Source organism: Engystomops pustulosus, chromosome 7, assembly GCF_040894005.1.
Source record: "Engystomops pustulosus chromosome 7, aEngPut4.maternal, whole genome shotgun sequence".
Classification (NCBI taxonomy): Eukaryota; Metazoa; Chordata; class Amphibia; order Anura; family Leptodactylidae; genus Engystomops; species Engystomops pustulosus.
Genome location: NC_092417.1, coordinates 50873434 through 50893595, shown reverse-complemented (window position 1 = coordinate 50893595; position 20162 = coordinate 50873434). Strand labels below are relative to the sequence as shown.

General features: G+C 40.9%; 1 long non-coding RNA gene across 2 annotated transcripts in view; it reads right to left on the bottom strand.

The window, feature by feature from the left end:
• LOC140068766 (uncharacterized) overlaps nt 1-10467 on the bottom strand; it is a 32560-nt gene extending 22093 nt beyond the window's left edge. The window contains exon 1 of one of the 2 annotated variants that reach the window (XR_011848551.1): nt 10383-10467. This is a non-coding gene — a long non-coding RNA (uncharacterized lncRNA). The remainder of the gene's footprint in view (nt 1-10382) is intronic. The other variant, XR_011848550.1, reaches the window with a different exon arrangement.
• Between the last annotated feature and the right edge of the window lie 9695 nt (nt 10468-20162).

Sequence of the window (20162 nt, the reverse complement as noted above, 5' to 3'; positions counted from 1 at the left end):
AAGTGGACCTGTCACCCCCGAGAAATACCCCCACCAAATATGTTCCCCTTAATCCTGTCCCCAGCCCCTTTATATTCATTCAATTTCTATTAAAATTTGTGTGTGCAAACATAGTTTTAATCGATCCGACCTCTTATCAAATAAGAGGCCGGATTGTCGTACAGGTCCCTTGGCAGTCGGCCATATTCATGAGAGGGCTGGATAAAAGGTAAGAGATAAGAGGTCGGATCGATTAAAACTAAGTTTGCACACACAATTTAATTGGTGGGGGTGTTTTTTGGGGGTGACAGGTCCTCTTTAAGTACCTGTGCAAGCCGTTTTCACATGAAAGAATGTGCAAAGTCCATCAGAAATGCAGTGCAAAGCCCTTAGTAAAGGTGCCCCAATGAATATGTGCAAAGTCTACAGTTACATCTGCTTTGAGCTTCTTCTACTGTAAAAGTCACTCCAGTCTATAGTTCAATTACATTTTGCTCACATTAAGGCAGTGATTTTCAACCTGTGTGCCGTGGCACACTAGTGTGCCGCGACACATGGTCGGGTGTGCCGCGGGGAAAGTTCCCCAAACTATGGTGCCCCTGTGTTTTGTTTCCTGGTAATGCGCAGCGATGCGCAGTTACGGCTTCTTACAATGTAGGAGACGTGTACAATAACACATGGGCAAGCTTTGAACCTCGCGCCACAAAATGACGTCACTGAGGCCGGCGCATCATCCTGAGAGCAGAGAGACTCTCGCATTTGCCCACCGCCAAGGTAATGTCCACCAATAATGCTGACTATATGAGCTTTTGCCTGGGTATATGAACTGTTGGCAGAATACTCAGCATATGAGCTGGTACTTGTAGTACTCTAGCAGTATACTGCATATAACAATGAGAAATGTAAAATGAGAAATACTATAGTCATGAGGCTGGAGTACTACAAGTACCAGCTCATATGCTGAGTATATGAGCTGGCACTTGTACTCTGGCCTCATGGCCATAGTACTTCTCATTGTACCCCTTTATTTTGCAGTATATGAGCCACATAATAATCAGCACCGTATACTAAAAACAGGGAGAAACTGAGAGCTGTTGAGGAAGAGCTTTGTGTGTGTCTTTCCACCATTCCTGCCAGGATATCCCTTTTGTATTTATCGAAACAGGCCCAGGTTTCACACCGAGTGAGTAAAATAAATTTAGAATCTATATTATTAACTATATGTATAATATGACTGTTTTAGTGCTATTTTGGTTGGTGGTGTGCCCCAGGATTTTCTAAGTATAAAAAGTGTGCCGCGGCTCAAAAAAGGTTGAAAATCACTGCATTAAGGGGATATTCACACAAGCAGGTCTGTTACTTTTCTGTTGACAATGGTTTTTTATGTTATCCAATTATTTTCACATTATGATTCCATTGTTCCATTTTTTCATATCCACAAAAAACCCAGAAGGATTAACTTTGGTTTGAAGGCATAACTCCTGGTTCCCTAGCATCATCAGTGAAAAAACTGACAGACATTAGGTTTTATTTTGCAAACACATAGGGGGGGTTTTTCAAAGTTTCCATCTTCTTTTTATTTCTAGTTTTGGCAAAAAGTAACTAGTGCAACTTTTTTTGCGACGTTTCTCATTGACCCAAAAAGCCTTATCCCTTTACCACTCTGTGCCGCATTTGTCACTATTTTATGGCACGTTTTTGTGACTTTTACAAATATCACAGCCTGAATGCTTGAAAAAAAAGTCACAAAAGCTCTCCAGCTCATCCCTGGCATACTTCAACTAAATTCAACTATAGGAAATTATTTAAAAATTTAAAATTATGTATAATGTTTATACAAATTTTTGTGTGTTAACTCTTTATAAGATATCTAAAAATAAACTAGTTTTATTTTGATTAAGTCTTGCCTTTTCAGTACGATAAAAAAATTATAGAAAAAAATAGTATATATTGAACATTACACAAATAATTAAAAAAATAAATGAAATTATGTAACCAATGTAAAAGTGCAGGCTATTGACAAAACACACATACCAACTTAGGGAAATAGATAATAATAATAATAATAATAATGTTATTTTTATTACTATTAACTATATGACACATAATACTTCTCAAACAACAAGGGTTTTAAAGTGTTTAGCATAATTCTTTTAATGGCAATACAGGCACCCAGGGGGTAATTACGTACAAGATAGGGTCTGTAGGTTTATTCTTAAGTTGAATTTGTATGTAAGTCGGAACTGTATATTTTATAATTGTAATCCCAGGCAAAAAAATTTTTGGTCTCTGTGATTGGATTTTAAAAATGTTGGATTGTCATAAGAACCAGGATTAACATAAAAAGCTTAATTGCAGACACCTTTGATAACTGTTATAGCTGATCATTGTAGCCTAAGGCTAAAGTACAGTAAAGTACCAACATCCAGAGGTCCGTTTGTAACTAGGGGTCGTCTGTAAGTCGGGTGTTCTTAAGTAGGGGACCAACTGTAAGCAAAACATACAGAGTAAAGCTTGCAGGTAATCATTTAAAATTGCCACACAAGGTCTTGAATACTGACTTTTTGCAAACATGCATATTTTTAAAAATTGTCACTAATCTAACGACAATTTAGTTGAGAAAAGTCGGAGCTGCAAATATAGCAGGGAAAAGCTAAGACATATTTGACAACCATCATACATCGGTTTAACAAATCAGTTGTGCATTTTCACCACTGTTGGACAAAGGAGCCAGAAACTATGATAAATCCCACCCATAAATTCTATTGCCTTCCATGAACCACAAGCAGGAAAAAGCTCTAAAAAGACAAGTTCCAAAATCTGTTCAATGGACAACCGATCCGTTAAAAAAAAAAAAAGAGATAGAGAAAGACTACCTGATTAAATCTGTGTAGGTGCTGCTGGGATCACTGCTGGGATCCTGCTTTCTGCCTTAAAGTTAATCAAAATGTGTGTCCTTTTTTAAGTCTTCTGATCAGCAGATCCATTTTGTTATTCATCATTGAAGAAGTTGCAATTTCCATTGAGAATTAATCATGCCAGATGTGGTGCGCTTTTTATCATTTTCTTTTTTCTTTTAAGATGTTTGACTTCAAACTTGAATTTGGGATTCTCTAGTACCCATCGAAATGGTCCCGATTGTTGCCCTAGCCTTGTATTTCAATACAGGCAGTCCCCTACTTAAGAACACCCAACTTACAGACAACCCCTAGTTACAAATGGACCTCTGGAAGTTGGTAATTTCCTGTACTTTAGTCCCAGGCTACAAAAAACAGCTCTAATAGCTATCAAAGGTGTCTGCAATTAAACTTGTCAATCCTGTTTTTTCCTGGATTTTCCTGGTTTTTCTGACAATCCAACATTTTTTAAATCCAATTGTCACAGAGACCAAAAAAATTTTCGCTGGGGTTACAATTATAAAGTATACAGTTCCGACTTAAATTCAAATTCAACTTAAGAACAAACCTACAGAACCTATTTTGTATATAACCCGGGGACTGTCTGTACATATCTCCTTGTTAACTTCCTCAGTTATACACATTAAAGATCAACTCACAGAGTTAGATTTACTTTTTTTTGTGGTTAACAAATGCTCTAAATTTAGAACTAATTACATTTCATATTGAAATACGTAACTAAACCAAAGTACTAGAGGAAGCAGTCACTCATCACAGATGTTGGTCATAGAAGCTTTTATGACCCTTTAATAACATTTATTACTATGACCATTTCTTGGCTTTTAATAAAATATAGAAAATTTCTAACTTAAAATAATTGGAAAATTGGTTCCATCTAACTGTATTAAAAGTTTGTTTAATGTCACTTAAGAGTCCATTTGCTGTGTTTAGCTTAATTATTGTTCATAATATTAACAACCAATTTTCCCCAAACATTTTTTATTTTCAGTACATTGAAAAAAATATTATTTGTCTCCAGCTGTTATTATTGCCCATTTTTACAACAGATAACCACATTTCTATAAATTACACAAGGTAATTACTACCAATGCTGAAAAAGCAGGGACAGTATTTTGGAAATGTATAAATAATGCATTAAATAACCATAATGGCCTTAGTCCAGAAGTAGAAGCACAGATGTGCGTTACCCAGAGATTTGCATGGACACATATAAACCAGCTATTAACCCCTAACCAACCTGACCCTTTTTATTTTTTGGGTTTCAGTTTTTCATTCCCCACATGACATATGCCACAGCTTTTTTATTTTCAGTTTATGAAGCTGTATGAGGGCTTAACCACAGAACTTAAAGGGGTTGTCCACGATTAAAGAAAAAAAAGATCCCCAAACTGTCTTATTACTTACATATACCCTTTCCGATACGAACTTTGTGAATATTTTTGGCCCACACTAGTCCTGGAAACTCTCAGCCTTTATCATTGTTTACCTGCCGGTGTAGTTTTTATGTTGCTATGTTGACGTTGCCAGTAATGTACAGTGACTGGACTGCTGCAACTCTCCTCCCCTTCCTCCATGCTTCCTCCTCCTCTCATATACCCTGTATCTCCCCATGTGCATCTCCTTCCTTCCCCTCAAACAGATTGGTCTCTCCTTCGTGTACTCCACTGCATCATGTGCTGTTACATTTCTTGCTGCTCCTCCTCACACTGCACAATCTCACTGCATTACTGCACTCCTCCCACTGCACAATGGGGCTTATTTACTAAGGGTAACGTCCAACGTTTCCGGGATTTAAGCCGCTGTGACAGCTATGCACCTGGGGATTGTGTCGCACGCGATTGGATTGTGACGCAGCTGTGCTGGGTGTCATGCGACAGAAATTGGGGCGTGCCATTGGATGATCAGGGAAGCGACACATGCAGGATATCGGGCGCATGATCTCAGTGAATTGTGCACAGTGCATTCTGGACGTCAATGCACTTTCAGGGAACACGTCAGGACGGGTAAGTAAATGTGCCCCAATGTCACTGCTTTCTCCTTACACTGCATAATCTCAATGCTTTCTTTACACTGCAGAATGTCACTGCTCTCTCCTAGCACTGCCTAATCACACTGCTCTCCAGTCCTCACACTGCACAATCTCACTGCCAAATCACACTGCTCTCCAGTCATCACACTGCACAATCTCACTGCCAAATCACACTGCTCTCCAGTCCTCACACTGCACAATCTCACTGCCCAATCACACTGCTCTCCAGTCCTCACACTGCACAATCTCACTGCCCAATCACACTGCTCTCCAGTCCTCACACTGCACAATCTCACTGCCCAATCACACTGCTCTCCAGTCCTCACACTGCACAATCTCACTGCCCAATCACACTGCTCTCCAGTCCTCACACTGCACAATCTCACTGCCCAATCACACTGCTCTCCAGTCCTCACACTGCACAATCTCACTGCCCAATCACACTGCTCTCCAGTCCTCACACTGCACAATCTCACTGCCAAATCACACTGCTCTCCAGTCCTCACACTGCACAATCTCACTGCCAAATCACACTGCTCTCCAGTCCTCACACTGCACAATCTCACTGCCCAATCACACTGCTCTCCAGTCCTCACACTGCACAATCTCACTGCCCAATCACACTGCTCTCCAGTCCTCACACTGCACAATCTCACTGCCCAATCACACTGCTCTCCAGTCCTCACACTGCACAATCTCACTGCCCAATCACACTGCTCTCCAGTCCTCACACTGCACAATCTCACTGCCCAATCACACTGCTCTCCAGTCCTCACACTGCACAATCTCACTGCCCAATCACACTGCTCTCCAGTCCTCACACTGCACAATCTCACTGCCCAATCACACTGCTCTCCAGTCCTCACACTGCACAATCTCACTGCCCAATCACACTGCTCTCCAGTCCTCACACTGCACAATCTCACTGCCCAATCACACTGCTCTCCAGTCCTCACACTGCACAATCTCACTGCCCAATCACACTGCTCTCCAGTCCTCACACTGCACAATCTCACTGCCCAATCACACTGCTCTCCAGTCCTCACACTGCACAATCTCACTGCCAAATCACACTGCTCTCCAGTCCTCACACTGCACAATCTCACTGCCAAATCACACTGCTCTCCAGTCCTCACACTGCACAATCTCACTGCCCAATCACACTGCTCTCCAGTCCTCACACTGCACAATCTCACTGCCCAATCACACTGCTCTCCAGTCCTCACACTGCACAATCTCACTGCCCAATCACACTGCTCTCCAGTCCTCACACTGCACAATCTCACTGCCCAATCACACTGCTCTCCAGTCCTCACACTGCACAATCTCACTGCCCAATCACACTGCTCTCCAGTCCTCACACTGCACAATCTCACTGCCCAATCACACTGCTCTCCAGTCCTCACACTGCACAATCTCACTGCCCAATCACACTGCTCTCCAGTCCTCACACTGCACAATCTCACTGCCCAATCACACTGCTCTCCAGTCCTCACACTGCACAATCTCACTGCCCAATCACACTGCTCTCCAGTCCTCACACTGCACAATCTCACTGCCAAATCACACTGCTCTCCAGTCCTCACACTGCACAATCTCACTGCCAAATCACACTGCTCTCCAGTCCTCACACTGCACAATCTCACTGCCAAATCACACTGCTCTCCAGTCCTCACACTGCACAATCTCACTGCCCAATCACACTGCTCTCCAGTCCTCACACTGCACAATCTCACTGCCAAATCACACTGCTCTCCAGTCCTCACACTGTACAATCTCACTGCCAAATCACACTGCTCTCCAGTCCTCACACTGCACAATCTCACTGCCCAATCACACTGCACAATCTCACTGCCCAATCACACTGCTCTCCAGTCCTCACACTGCACAATCTCACTGCTCCAATCCCAATAGGGCACATTTACTAAGGGTCCGAATCGCGTTTTTCTGCTGGGTTTTCCGAATTTTACAATTTTGCGCTGAATTGCCCCGGGTTTTTGGCGCACGTGATCGGATTGTGTCGCATCGGCGCTGGGTTTCACGTGATGAAAAAAGGGGGGCATGGCAGTCGGAAAACCCGACAGATTCGGAAAATCTCGCTATTTTTTTTTTAAAAAGTGTAGCTTGACACACACTTACATGCACCAGGAATAGGATGGTGAACTCCGGCGGACCTCAGCGCAGCAGCGACACCTGGAGGACATCGGAGAACGCGCTGCTGGATCGCGACAGGATTACGACTGCCTGATCTGATCTCTGCTTTCTTCACATTGCAAAGCACCATTTCTGTCCTGACCTCTCCCCACCTGCTTTCACTGCTGCTTGCACTTTCATATTGAAAAGAGGCAGAGATGAGAAAGATCACACATGGGAAAGAAGTGCATGAGATCAGGAGCACAGAGGAGAGAGATTACATTTGAGAATATGGGAGGAGAGAAGGGAGAGTAACATCTACAAAGGCTGCAGATTGGGGAAAACCATTTGACCTGTTGATGTGATATTACTACAGAAACAATGCAAGTGATGTAACCATGTTGTAAAGCTGAGGAATGAAACAAACAGGTAAATGAAGTAGTTGGTCCATACTAGAATAAAAAGAGGCATAAAAGTTTGATCTTTAAATGCTGTCAACACGTGCATGCCACTACCTTGGATGTGATTGGCGATCCCCATGATGTCTTAATGGGGTGCCAATCATTTGATATGGCAACCGTGAATATAAGCAAGGGTCCCAGGCCTGGCATAGCAAGATCTGTATAAGACCCTGTCAGAGGCTTGTTTTTTATATAGATCCAGTAAATTTCCACTATACTGCAGTACAGTAGTATTGCATTATTTTGGATCAGCTATCAGACCCTCTAGGCTTCAAATACCCTAGGTCATCTAAAAAAATGTAAACAAAAAAATGAAAAAAAAAACATAAAAAAGCTTAAAAAAAATAATCCCCTCCCTTCCTCTAGAACACAAATAAAAGAAACAATAAAGCATAAACATAAAAACATGTTCGCCATTGCTGCATCCCAAAATCTAGCTCTTTTTCTGCATCCTAATAACTAATTTGCTTTTGCAGCTGCAGCCTGACATTAGGGGTCATTTGTCTTATCTCTATTTTTTGGCTTGTTTTTGCCTGTCTTTTTTCCATCTGCTTCTTTAATTTATCAATCTGATTTAAATGTTTTTTTTTCAGATCTCGTTTTTGAGACATTTGTGCAACATTTTTGAGACGCTTGTTACAAATGTCTCAAGTCACTTCTTTCAATTTTCTAAGTTTTCCTTACGTATTGTTTCGTCTGGAGTTTTTTTGCGCCCAAAAATGTTGCAAATTTTAGACAATTTAAAATGATAAATGTCTTTTGCAACATTTAGCACATCTGGAATTGATGATAAATTTCAAAATGTCACCAAAAAGGCGGTAAAATTGCAATGCGCCAAAACAGGTCTCAAAAGAGACAGAAAAAACAGGAAAGAAATAAAGATAAATGACCCCAATTGTGCTGTAGAATAGTGTACTTGTAACCAGAATACCCAAATCTTTACTTTACTTTTAACATTTCACCTCCAGAGTACTTGTCCATGTTCTGCGCTCATCTAAGTCTTTCCTAAATATATTACAGTCACGCTTGTTTTTAATATATAATAGTATAAAATTGGTAATGATTGGTTTATATTATTCTACATAGGATATCCTCCTAGTAACATTACTTTGGCTGACAAGGAGGATGTGTCTAAAGCAGATGGCACAAATTAGTCCCAACACATGGCAGAACATTTCAGCAATGTGGACACTGTGTACATGAATATTTTATATCATTGTGTATGGTCTATAAAGAGAACTCTGTGAGACATCCCTTCCTTTCTTTTCTCCAAATAACAACTGTGTTAAAAATCGCCCGAAACGCATATACAGTACAATCGCTTTTGTAAAATGATGTTAGGCCAACATTTCAGAACTGCTGAGACAATCAATATCTTTCTGAAACTCAATTCATTGCATTGAAAATAAGCATAGGACTCCTGGGGACGCACACCGCTGTCTACCTGAGGCAAACACGCAACTCTAGATCTTTAAAATCTTCGTAGGAGTAATGCAGCCGAATAGAAAAGCGTTGTCGCAGTTTAGTGTATTTTCAAGGAAAAAAAAACATTTTGTTTCTAAAAAAGGTAAAAAAAAATGTTTTGAAAACTGGCAGGTCGTATTTTTGTGCTACAGTAAAGGGCCTTAGGGGTTTTCTATGCTCTCCTTATACATCACAATATAACATCTCATAAAAGGCTCATTAAAGGATCCCTTGATAGGCAGGAATCTCTCTGTTGGGAATCTCTCTGTTGGATTTGGAGATCTGAGAATTCGTGTTCCCTTGAAGTGCCCTACAGTGAATAGGACTTTCAGGATCCGCCATCTTGGAAGCCCCATAGAGGTCAATGGAGAGGTAAGACCCAGTTATAAATATTTAAAATGACAAAACTTGATTAAAGCTCATGGTAAGGTAAACTAGTACGGTATATTGTTCTACATTAAGCGGCAGAGAAAAACATGGAACATACAAAGAGCAATGGCAGACCACCTGTTTCATGTTTGCACATACAGGCCTCACCAGTCACCGGTCCATTTCCATTTGATGATGTACACAAATGTTCTAAACATGTCTAAATAAAAGTATTTTTTACCTATTTTTCTGTCCCATGCTGAATATACACAACGTTGTTTTCATTGAATAAAACAGTGTATCAGGTCTACTTGCTGAAAAGTTTTCTTTCACCGATGAAAAACTATGACAAACTGAAAAATTGTCTTACAAATATAAATACATTCATTGAGTAATTGCCAAAATATTTACCGGTATATAAAAATTATGCCTATTGAATATTTCTTACATTTCAATGACCAACCCTGTCTAATTGACCCAAATCAGCCCAAAAGACCTAGTTAAACAAGAGCCAATGCCAAGTGCTACAGTTTAGAATTACGCTTCAAAATAATCATACACAGTAGCCAAAAATATAAATCCTATTCAAATGATTGTTTTCGATGTGCATCTCCTTGTTAACTTCCCTTGACATTCACATAAATAATGCCAATAGAAAAGGTGTAGCATTGATCGGAATTAATTGTTTGGCTTATTACAGAAAATGTCTATGAAACAATTGCATTGTTTGGATAAATTAAAAAATCCATCATTTTTCCCAAGAGGAGAAATCTGTAATTAAGAGAAAAGCAAGCTGTTAAGTCATGCAAACAAAATGCCGGAACCGAAACTATAAACATTGTGGCGATATCATTTCAATGTGCAATTAAAAAATCTGAATTAGTTTTGGAAGATTTCTACATATTTAGGGAATATTGGAAAACATTTGTTTCTGCTGTTAAAGGGATTTTCCTAATTATCATTTAAAATAGAGTTTGAAATCCACATCTCTAACATGCATATTAAGCCCAAATAAAAAATGTTATTTACCTGGTCGTATCATCCCTGTACACACTCTTTATTTCCTGCAGTGTTTGGTGGTTTACATGCTGAGACTACATTTGCTATGAAGTCTTGCACAGCTGGCTGTGTGTGTAGTGAGCTCCTCCTCCCTCTCCGCCCCTTGATGTGTTGCTCAGTCAATAAAGTCATGGCCACAAAGAAACACACTTTTCCCTAAAACCAATTTTTCTAGCTCTTTTACCTGTTTTCTAGTATATCTAACCAGTAAGAGTGTATTATAGCACTTCTCTCCCCACAGCACACTTAAAGGGGTTGGCTACTTCAAGTTTTTGTAACATGTGTGAACCAGTATGCGGGGGCAGGATATTAGGTTATAAGCAATATACATCTATTAAACTTTCTGCACTGCATTCCTGATATGTACAGTAAAGTAAAGCAACAATGGAGGGTCATTAGACATTGTCCATGTCTAATCTACCTTCCAGGACCTTGATGATATTATTATTATGATATTATTCATGGATAAGTTCTTGGAAGGTAGATTGATCATGGATCACAAGACCTTCCATCTTCTGCCATTTTAAGGATGAGACAGATGAGCTTAAAGTGGGCCTGTCACCAGATTTTGACCACCCTGACTAACAATGCCTGTCAGTACCTGTCCAGTAACCGCGCAACCACAACCAGGCTTGGCGCTAGGTGTCAGACTAGATAAGTGGTGGCGAACTCACCCTGCAATGTCCCTGCGGGCTAAGGCCCTGCCTAAAGCAGATAAACCACCCTGACAAGGGTGAACCCATTATAAGGCTAACTGACAATCCCTGAGCGAACCCTACAAGATGACAGGGAAGGCTTACTTCGTCTGACAGCTGCTGGATGGTGGAGCGGACAGGTAACCGGAATACGGGTATAGACCAGTGTTCACACTAGTACACAGAAACCGACACAAGACTGAGACAGGAAGGTGGGGGTCACACTAGGAGATAAACGATACTGAGGGACAACAACGAATACAGACAGACAAGCGGAGTCCAACAAACCGGGTCAAAACCAAGATGGCGGCAAAGGTACAGAATCGTATACCAAAAAGAGTGGTCAGTAGGCAAAGCAGAAGTCAATACACAGAATAGAAAGAACCGCAATGGCAAGAGCACTAGATACACAGATAGACTGCAATAGCTTGAGCAGAATATAATGGACATTACCTCCAGCACTGACCATACTAGTATGGGGCCAGTACCCCAGGTGCATTGAGTAATGGAGGCAGGAGAACATGCTACTGACATCACACAGCCAATTGGATCAGTCCTGCCTGCCAATCGCTGAGATTGGGCAGTCAAGTCTGACCGGCCGATTGCACCATTTTAGGGCTGAAAAACAAGGTTTTATCTCCTCTCTCCTCCCTCCAGCAGCACCATTTTGGTTTGGTATCGCTGGCGAGAGGAGCTGAGTGTTACTGTTACACCAAAATCTGTTCCCTATCTGTGCCCTATCTGAGTAGGGCTCAGAGCTGTGGACTTTTTAACGTATATTTTTGATCAGGAGCTATTGAATATATGGGCTACATGGTCGTGCCTTCCAAATCTAACTATTGAATTTAATTTTAGTCCAGACAAATCTCTACGCTGCATAGCATATTGCCCAAAAACCCCAGTTAATTTTAGGCACAAACCAATAGGTGGACCCATGTCACTGCAGCAGTGATGGAGAAGTATTGGGGCATAATAAAGATGCCATCAATCAGGGAGTACTGGAGCACAGACATTCTGTACCACACACCAGAGATGACCACAGTTATGATCATTTGTGTAAGGTCAGGCCCATATTAAACCTTTTTAGTGCCACATTTGCCCAGGCATATACCTCCATGAAACATGGGGCCATAGATGAGTCCCTGGTACATTTTAAAGGAAGACTTCAGTTCTGCCAGTACCTGCCCAATAAGAGGGCAAGGTATGGCGTGAAGATGTGCTGTGCCAAACTACATCAGGGTATACCTACAAGTTCAGGGTATATGATGGGAAGGACTCCACTATCACGCCACCAGAATGTCTCCCGTCCTGGGTATTACTGCGAAGATAGTGTGGGATTTAGTGCACCCACTGTTGGACCGGGGCTACCATCTCTACCTGGACACCAGCACTACCCTGTTCAAGTGCCTCGCTTCCAGAATACTGTGGCATGTGGCACTCTACGCAGAAATCAGAGAGGTCTCCCTAAGTTGCTGCTTGTGCAAAAAATTAGAAGGCATGAAAGCAGGGCACTATGCAGCGACTCTGTATTGTGTGTTAAGTACAAGGACAAAAGAGAGGTCCTTGTATTAACAACAATATATTGGCCCACCGGAACCCCTGTCCCAGTACTAGGTACCAGCACAGAAACCCCCAAACCTGACTGCATACTGGATTATAACACGTACATGGTGGGGGGGGAGTTGACTTGTCGGACCAGGTGTGCTTCAGCCATACAACACCCTGCAGAAGTCAAGGGTGTGCTACAAGAAGCTGGCCGTGTATATCATGCAGATAGCACTATATAATTCTTACATATTATATCTATGTGCAGGCCAGAGCGGAACTTTCCTGGAATATCAGGAGGTGGTTATTAAGTATTTTCTTTTTGGAGACCAGGAAGGGGCGAGGAGAGGCCACATCATGCATTGTACCAGGGCAGTACTTTCCAGGAGAAGTTCCCCAAACTGCCAAGAAGGGAGGGAAACAGAAGAGGCACAGGGTGTGCTCCAAAAAAGACATTCGGGAAGACACAAATTTATCATACATCCCTGAACCTTTAGATGTAGATTTTACCTTGAGGTACTATGCACAGCTTATACATCATGACCCTGTTATGTAAATATAAAGAAGATGATTGGCAAAAGGTTTTTACAAAAAAATATTGTGGTATGACTTTTTGTCCAAAAAGTAGAACTTTTGAAACTTTGAAAATTGCTATTTTTTTCACATTTTTCCTAAATAATTGAATTTTTAGCCCAAAAAAGTAACTGATTAGAGAAATTATACTACTAACAAAAACTACAATGTTTCACGAAAAAACAAACAACCTACATCCTAAAGGGGTTAAGAGTTTGTACACAATGTTATATTATGGACCCACTATGTGGATGATGTCTGTTTACTATGGAATGGCAGCAAACACAGTCTTGATGAATTTGAAAATTATTTAAATATGTGTCATCCTTTGATGGATGTATGGACATAATTCGCTGTTTGGATGTGAAGATAAGGAAAGATGAGCAGGTAGGTTCACTACTACATTATAGGATCCCAATAGGACAGTTTATCGGAGACAGAAGAATCTACAGTAATGATGAAGAGTATAGGATCCAAATTGAGAAGATAGTACAGAAGTTTGTAGATACAGGTTACCAGAGAGGTGAGATGGAAAGAATTGGACTTCAAGTCCTTGAGTTGTCAATAGAATAAGTTAGAGGAAAAATAAGAGAGTGAGCAGTTTACATTTATTTCTAAATATGACAAACTTGCCAGGAAAACTATATTCAAAAATTGGTAGATGGTAGAAAGGCCAAAATTTGTGTACAGGAAAGGTTATTCGATAGCTAATACTAATAGGATCAGATTTGCAGACATACATTGGACAGATTCGGACTGGGGCGAATTTACTTACATTCCCGTTGGAGTTCACCGAAAGTGAATTGTCAGACGATAATGCACTGTGCCGCAATTCACTTAGATTGTGCGCCCGATATCCTGCATGTGTCGCTTCCGCGCTTAAGTCCGACAGTGTTCACCTCCTTCTTGCTGGTGCATGTAAGTGCTTGGGCTTGCGACACAATTTGAAAGTTAAATCCAGGGCACACACCCTAAATTGTGTCGCATGGAAGCCATCGCAGCTGCACCACAAAAGGATTGTGTGTGCCAAAATGCCAGTGCACACATTTCTTAAATACCTGTGCAAGCAGTGTAATCCCCGATAAAGTTGCAGTCCGACGAAAGTGAGCAGTGCGACCCTTAGTAAATGAGCCCCAATATGTTTTCATTGAATGTATCCTTGTTACTTGGATTTGTATAAATATGTACCCCAGCTCCCATCGCACATGTCTGAGTAAGAAGGGATCTTCTCTGAAACATCACAAGATTTGTGCGTTCAGCTTCTCGCTGATCTATGTGGTAACAGTGTGGATTATAATCATATGTGTGGACCACATGTATATCATATATTTTAGCCACATTCAAATGATAAACAGTAATGCTATTTATTGCTATATTCTTATCGGTATATCAGGGTGTAAAGATTATATATAAAGAAGAAATTGAGCATTCCACATATTGATGGTCTGAATGGGGACACATTAAAAGGGGAGAGATGAGAGGGGGCCGCAATAAGAGGGGGGAGATGAAAGGAGGCAACAATAAGAGGGAGTTCACATTATGAGGGGGAGGTGAGGTGGCCACTATGTGAGGGGAAGATGAAGAGGTCTACAATAATATAAGGAGATAAGAGGGGCCACAGTATGAGGGGTGAGACAAGGGGACAAAAAGGGGATTTGAGAAGGATTACAATATAAGTGTGAAATGAATGGAGGCAACAATATGAGGAAGAGACAAGAAAACAACAATATCAGAGTTATATGGGGGAGGCCCAGATTGATGCTGGTCCATATAACTATGTTGGCAATATGCATGTTCACAAGATCATTATTACATTCACCACCTACAATCACAGAATCATACATTTCTCTTCTTTTTTTCATTTGGACTGGAAAAAATGTTGTTGTTTTTTTACCAGTTAGCAGAGATTTTATAGAAATTACCAGGAAAGCTTCTTATAAAAAAACAGTTCCATGCCCACATATGAGATTCTTGGTTGAAATTGTACTGGCATGTGTTCTGTGCCGATTAATATTTGGTTTCAGATCGTGGAGAAAATTTGACCTGGAGCAACACTTGTTATTTGCCGTTAATTAAAATATCGCTCCCAAGTCTAATCAGTAAATTTAGAAAATGCCTGTAGTGGCTTGTTGCTGCCCTGGGGCACCACTGATGCCACTTATCTTCGGTGGAAACTACCATAGTTCACATGAAAAGAAGCCATCATAAATGTTAAATTAAATTCTTGATGACTTTAAAGATAAAATTTAACTTAGATCACGCATATGCAACACTGCATAAGATATATTTAATAAAAATTATATTACAGTCACTAATAATTATTTTTAAAAATAAGTCCAAAAATACTATATCAGTGCTAGGGATTTAAACTACAGAGCCAATACTTGTAACAAGTTTCTACAATCAGCTAATGAATCATAACCTCCAAATTCCAAAGATCCAAGCATTGTATTGTGCTCTCACTGCATATGTCCACTGGGCTATAAATTGACAGCTTAAAGGGGTATTCCCATGAAGACAAGGTTCTTAAATATACAAAATACATAACAAAACATTCTCTAATTCACTGTTATTAACAAAAATACAGCATTTCACAGATATAAGTCCAACCTGTCTCTATCAGTCCTGGTGTACACATTTGTGGTTGCCATGGAATCCTACCCTAAATCAGAAATCTAGGGTCGGGCAGGATACATTGTTCTCCTGTCTGACGCTGCACTCCGCTCCTCTCTGCCTCCAACAGACGGGGTCACACACACACACAGACTTCCTGCCGGCATGCATGTTGAGGTGAGTAAAGATACAAACTACAGACAGATAAGGTCTTCATCCAGGGGAGGGGGAGGGAGGCACAGCAGAGCTGACAGTGGATGTTATGGCTGTGATAGCAAAGCTGAGAATGTCATGGGTTATACACATCTCATGGATCTCATCGACCCTCATCTCTAATCTGTCTCATCTCTCTTTCTTTGTGTCAGATACTTTTACAATGTTCATAAGGCAAATTAAAGTGTATATAAACCTGTGCCCTAATAATTTAACCACATTATCAGCACACAGCATCTCACAGCACTAGAGGGATCAAGAAGTGCCTGCTTAGAGAGTCCCCACACACCACCACACTGACCAACACTGAGTGACAGCTAAAACAGAAATAAAACTGAGTAAAATTGTAAAGTAAGGGGTTAAAAGTGATCTTTATTTTTGTAAACATCACTAGGGGATTGAAATTTATACATTTTCTTTCATGGGCAAACCCCATTAAAGCATAAAAACTGTATTCCTGTTTTACACTGCATATTATATCTTGATCAATGTTCAAGAAAGAAACCTTTTTATATGAACTCACGTGTTTATATTAATAATACAATATGAATGGAATGCTTATTTCCCAGGATATATACAACATACTTTAGAATGTCTTATGGCCTTAAAATTGTAATTTTGTTCAGAATGGTGAATTGGCAATCTCCTGTCATGTGCCATATGTCAGGTACTTCATTTATTTTATGAAACTGAGAGCTACATTCAGCAGGGATTGCAATATTCACTCTATAAGACAAATGGGAATTTCACGTCCACGTTTATGCATGCGGCCGTGGATTCCATGTATTATTATTGTCATCGGCACATCAGCAGCGATCACACATGGATGACAAACGTAGGTCTGTTTACAGCACTAGAGTTTCAAACAATCCTGTGCAGGAAACCTAAGGATATTGCAGAGAGATAATGGCGCCCAATTACTTACAGATGCACATTTACTTACCCGGTCCTGTCGCGATCCCGGCTCCGGACTGTCTGACGAGGATGAAGTATGGCGCGATTCACTAAGATCGTGCGCCCGATATCCTGCACGTGTTGCTTCCCCACTGAGGTCCGACAAAGTTTAGCTTCTTCTACCCGGTGCATTTAAGTGCATGTCTTGTGAAACAATTTGAATTTCCAATCCTTAGTCTTAGTCTGAATCAGTCGGGTTGTCCGACGGCCACGCCCCCCGATTTGTGTCGCATGAAAGTTGGCGCGATTGCGCCAAAATCTGATCACATGCACCAAAAAACCCACAAATCGGAAATAGTCAGGAAACCCGACGGAAATGCGGTCCGTGGACCCTGAGTAAATGTGCCCCACAGGTCACCGGAGTTCACATAAAGTGCATTGTCCAACTATAATGCAGCCTGTGGCTATTGACTAAGATCGTGACCCAGAAATCCCTGCTCAGGTCCGACAGAGTTTGCCATCTTTTTAGTGGTGCATGTAAGTGCATGGGCTTGCGACATGGTTTGAAAGTTAAATCCTGCACTCAGTCCAAATCAGTTGGACTGTCCGACAGCACTCCCCCTAATTTGTGTCACATGGAAGCCACCACAGCTGCGCCACATAAAGGCTTGTGTGCACTTATTAAATACCTGTGCAAGACGTTTTGGCCCTGAAAACGGTGCAGAGTCCAACAAAATTGCATGTGTGACCCTTTGTAAATGAGCCCCAGTGACACTTAAAGGGGTATTCCGGGACTCAAAAATCCATGATGATATAAATAAATACAACAATACTCTATGTCATTAGTCACAAAACGGAGCTTAAATAATTTGATTTTATGATTTACAAAATTTATGGCCTCTCTAAAGTAGCTGGAGTTATCACTAAGATGGCCGCCACTGGAAACTACAAGTTCCATGATCCTTTAGTTCTCAATAACTCCTCCTACCACTTATGCTCTGCTCCCAGTGATGATGTAACGGTTTGTCCTGCTCTGTTACCACCATGAGGTCTCACCACAACACTGGCCATACTGGATGCACTGCAACCAACCAACTACAGCCAAACATAGTGGTGATCACATGACCCGCCCAGGCAGGTGCAGGACATGTGATGTGGACATGTGACCAGCAGCCATCTTCTGTCCTGTAACGGACCGCGCGGAAGAAATGAACAGACTGATTAAAGGGCCAGTAGCATTTTAATTCTTCATTACAGTCTCTTAGCATTTTCTGCTAAGGGGAGCAACATTTTAAATAACAACTAATTACACATTAGCTTATATTTTGAGTACCCATTTGTATATGAATTATGCTTATTCCTGGAATACCCCTTTAAAGATAAAGAAATCAGAAAGTGTAAATTCACATAGGGTTTTTTTTTTAATTCTAACCACCCATAATCTGCCTCCCACATATTTTTCCTTATGAACTGATATCTTATAAATATGGAAACCATATTGACCTTAACTCTATAGCTTTTTCCCCAATAGATAATTTCCAGAGAGTTAAGGAGACCATCTCTACTCATCTCTCTTTGGTGGTCTCCTTGTACCTAAGAATTAAAATGCAGCAATTGCATTTACGCTGAAATTAATATACTGCATGGTCTGTGAAGGCAGGGTGGTTTTTATATAATTTAGCCAACATGCAACGGTACACAGGTAAGTAAAAGTACAGCTCGACATTCGTGCTTTTATCAGACTGGGAATATGAAGGATTACATTCCGGTGATGAGTTCAGAAGTGGAGTGCTTCGCATTCTCTGTTTGGATGGTAGACAGTAGACAGTATAGGCATGAACATATTTAGCCGGCATGGCAAACCTCAAAATTTGTGCCACCTCTACCAAAGTTATGTTGAAAGCTGTCACAGCCTCATAATACAAACCTCAGCTGCTGCAGAACATCATCATACAGAGCTCAGCGGCTGCAGAACTTCAAAATGCGCTCTTCAGATGCTGTAGAACAGAACAATACTTCCGTTGCTGCTGCAGAACATTGCAATACACACATCAGCTGCTGCAGAACTCATGCACAGAGGTTACATACACATACATACATGCAGACACGCAGGCAGATACATTAAAACACGGACACATGCATGCACAAACACAAGCATGTAGACATGCAAACTGACACACATTCCCACATATATGCTTACACATGCATCCAGACACATGCAAATACTTCAACACACGTATGTTTATTTTATACAGATTATCAGGGGCGTAACTTGAGGGGGTGCAGAGGGTGCAATCGCAACCGGGCCCAAGAGGTTTAGGGGCCCATAACGTGTCACTTTCCCATGTGAGAAGACTAGTACCATAAAGCATACATTATAGCCGAGGGCCTGGCACAGACTTTGCACTGGGGCCCTTCAGCTTCAAGTTACGCCACTGCAGATTATTTAAATTAATATATTAGATACATATACATATATTTCTCACATATACTTACCAACAGGCTGTCAGTCTTCACTATTCTCAGAAGGTAGAGAGTTACACTTGGATCAATGCTGCCTTTTCCTGTGCAGTCTGAGGCTGGTACTCTCTCCTCTCTCTTGCTCTGCCCTGCTCCCTCTTCTCTTATCCCTGACTCCACTGCTAAAGGAGTGGAGAAGAGAGGCAGGGAGCACAGACTGTACCGCAGTAAATTTCATTTTTAGTGGGTTACATTAACCCCTAACTAATGTTTCATCTGTAGTGATCACTTATCAAATATGTGTTTTCTGCAATTTTAGGCTGCTTCTCCTCACTGTCAGAGGCATTGGTACATCAGCAAGACAGCAGTCATATTATGGGACCCTCCGGTAATATAGCATTGTAATAGAACCAGCAACCATCAATACCATCAACAATGATGTTATAGAACTAATACCATCAACAAAGGATGGAGAAATATGCTCAGTTGCTCTAAACAGGGCATCTAGATTTCTACCTTGAACTGAGGTAAGCTGGAAAAAAATAATTTTGATAATATACAATTAATATTTTGTAGTAAAAAGGGACTACAGATGGCCAGGTAATTGTGTCCATAACTCATCCATCTAGTTCCCTGGAAAAACAGACATCATTGATATTCAAATTTCTCCAAAGTAAATAAATGACAAATAGCAACTCTTAAGTAGGGAGATCTGGGAAGATTTTTTGATGCCCTGTAGAATCCAATGTTTAAAGGG